General features: G+C 43.1%; 1 protein-coding gene across 1 annotated transcript in view; it reads right to left on the bottom strand.

Annotated features, from left to right (window-relative positions):
* Window positions 1-3,156, bottom strand: part of Atp23 (ATP23 metallopeptidase and ATP synthase assembly factor homolog) — a 43,613-nt gene that overhangs the window by 26,221 nt on the left and 14,236 nt on the right. The window lies entirely within an intron of this gene.

Below are 3,156 nucleotides of genomic sequence, written 5' to 3'. Positions count from 1 at the left end.
CTCTCTCTCTCTCTCTCTCTCTCTCTCTCTCTCTCATAAAAAATAAAAATTAAAATTAAAAAAAAAAAGTATGGAAGATTCCACAAAGTGTTCATCATAGTTTGTCTCTGAGTGGATGGGATTTGAGAGTTGTGTTGTTTTATTTTGCCTTCATTTGGTTAAAGTTATTTAAATCTATTTCGGTAACAAACGAAGTTACATGTTAAGGTTCACCACCTTTCAGGGGATTTGTGTGTGTGTGTGTGTGTGTGTGTGTGTGTGTACGTGCGCGCACACACTCACACTCAGAGACAGGGTTTGGGCTGGCCTGGTAGTTGCAGCAATCCTCCTGCTACAATCTCCCGAATGCTAGGATTACAGGAGTGCATAACCATGTCCACCCCTAGTTTTTTAACTTCCGTTGTTGTTGTTGTTGTTGTTGTTTGAGGCAGGGTCTGGCTATGTATGTAAACCTGGTCTTGAACCCACAGTAATCCTCCTGCCTCAGCCTCCACAGTACTGAGATTACTGCTCTATGCCCTCAAAGGAGGGTCAGCTCTTTAACTATAAACGTTATTTTAGCTGGACGTCGTGACGCATGCCTGTAATCAGAGCACTCGGAAGACAGAGGCAGGCGGATCTCTGAGTTCGAGCCCTGCCTGGGCTACAATGTGAGTTCAAGGCCAACCTGCACTGGACAGTGAAACATTGTCTCAAAAAGATTTCTAAAATACTATTTATTTAACAAATAAAATATCTATTTATGGTATGCAGCGTTTTAAAACATGTATACATTGTGGGATGGCTAATTCAAGCTACTTAAAATATATACCTCTCCTTTTCTTAATAAAACCTAATCCACTTATCGAGAATCAACAAAAAATCCATGAGATTATAACCTTTCCTTAGCCTTCTAATCGCCTGCAATGTTGGAGGGGAAAAAAACACTCCTTACTGATCTTCCCAAAATATATGCTCTAGTCTGGCCATGCTAACGTCCTGCCAGCAACCTCCGGAGACCAACTGTCACCTGTCTCCGGAAGGAGTCGGACCCGGGAAATGAGCGCGGGAAGGCGCGCGGCATTCTGGGAACAGTTACGGAAGCCGAATTGAGTTTGCGGCTGTTACCCTGGCAACGGAAGCGAAAGAACGCTGCTTATTGGCAGTTTGGAGTACTTAAGTAGAAAGGCGGAGGTGCCCACAAGGCTTTAGGAATGGGCGAAGGGGTCATAACTTTATGAAGAGAAAGATCGTCCTATCAGGAAGTTTCCCAGGCGTGCCTGGGAAAGTTTCACAGCCTGAGCAGTGAAACTGGAAATCTGTCTCTCCCCCTTCTTCCTGGGTCTTGAGAAAGGGTAGGTCAGCCAGTGTCTCCTCGCTGTTGCGTCTCACTTTTTCTTACTCCTTTTAGAAAATTTGAGAATTTTTGAGTTAGTGTGTTCTAATGTGAAAGTAAGTGAATCTTATGTGATTGTGGAAATTTTTTAAATGAAAATAAAACTCAGCTAGGGAGATGGCTCAGTGGAATAAGTGCTTCCCTGGCAAGCGCAAGGGCCTGAGTTCAATCCCCGGTTCTGCAAAAATACATAAATAAATAAAAATAAAAAGAGGTCAGAAAATAAAACTCAAGTCATCCCGCTACTCAGAAGTAACTTGAATTTAGCGTGTGTCACCTGTCAAGCTTTCTCTCTGCATAAACAGTGTTTACATAGTAAGCTGATTTAAGGAAAACCTTTTTTCATATGCAAAAGACCTTTTTTTTCTTTTTCCTTTTTTTTTTTTTTTTTTTTTTTTTGTGGAACCAGGACCTTTTTTCACATATATGAACGACATAATTATGATACTAATGTCATAGCAACAAGAAGCCCTTGAGGCCTTAATGTAAGTCTGTTTGGATGCAGCATCTGGCTGTAAGGAAAAGAGAGGTCAGTGCAGGAGGAGAACGGCCAGTGAAGAAGTTGGAAGCCTTCTCTATGCAAGAGTAATTCATTAGTACAGCAGAAAAAAAGTAGTTACTTGTGATGGCTATCCATTGGCAACAAAAGAATTAAAACTCTCGGGCCGGGGAGATAGCTCAGTAGAATAAGCGCATCCTTAGCAAGCACAAGGGCCTGAGTTCAATCCCTGGCTCCGCAAAAAAAAGAATTAAGATCCTCAGCAAGGGGCCGGGGAGATGGCTCAGTGGAATAAGTGCTTCCCTGGCAAGCGCAAGGGCCTGAGTTCAATCCCCGGTTCCACAAAAAAAAAAAAAAAAAAAGACCCTCAGCAGCATAGTCCCTTATTAAAGCCATCCTGCCCAGCAAGGAGTAGAGGAGATAACTGACCTTGGCAAACTGTAACTTTGATGTGCGACTTCAGATATGATGCAGAGGCTCCTGAAAGATTAACAAGGAATTTGTGGAAAGGGTAGATAAGAATGCAATCCATATATCTGCAGGTCAAAAACAGAATTTAGGAGTGGGAGAAAGCACTTGTGCCTTTCATATTAAATATATATCATTTTTAAACAGTCAAAAAAAGATCTGCACTGAAGCCAGGAAGTAATCCTCAAGGTAAGAACCAGAACTCCACCACCACAAAGTTCCACAGCCATCCTCAGCAGCCATGAGGTCCTGAGCTTCTCTGAGGATGAGGAAAGCTGAGTTCCCATCAGGAAAGCCAACAAGCTTCTCCAGGAGTTTGGGCAGTGGACTATCTTCCCCTCCGGAGCCAGGAAACAATGCTCAAGATGAGGTCAAGAGCCCCTCCCCCCCAAATGAACCACAGCCATTCTCAGCATCAATGAAGTTCCAAAGCTCCTCCTCCAACAAGAACAGCCAAGTTCACAAGGAAAGCCAGCATAGCAAGGTCTTCCAGCAGAACAGCCCAAAAGAACCAGCAGCTTCCAGCAGCTTCTCCAAACAGCGTTGCTAATAACCTCACAACAGCTTCAGCAGTTCTGCCTCTTATGCTGCTAGCGACAATCCTCAGCGGGACCTCCAACACCCAGCATCATGCTATTTCAATTCAAACTGGGTGTAACAAGTTTGACCACCAATTACCAATACACTACAAGGAAGAAGATACCCTAGAAAATACAGTTCTCAGATATCTAAGTTTGCTGACTTTCCCAATTCAATTTCTTTTTTTTTATTTTGTGTGTGTGTGTGTGTGTGTGTGTGTGTGTGTGTGTGTGTG

Source organism: Octodon degus, unplaced genomic scaffold, assembly GCF_000260255.1.
Source record: "Octodon degus isolate 3935 unplaced genomic scaffold, OctDeg1.0 scaffold00286, whole genome shotgun sequence".
Classification (NCBI taxonomy): Eukaryota; Metazoa; Chordata; class Mammalia; order Rodentia; family Octodontidae; genus Octodon; species Octodon degus.
The sequence above is the reverse complement of the archived record's forward strand: the minus strand, read 5'-3'. Positions and strand labels throughout refer to the sequence as shown.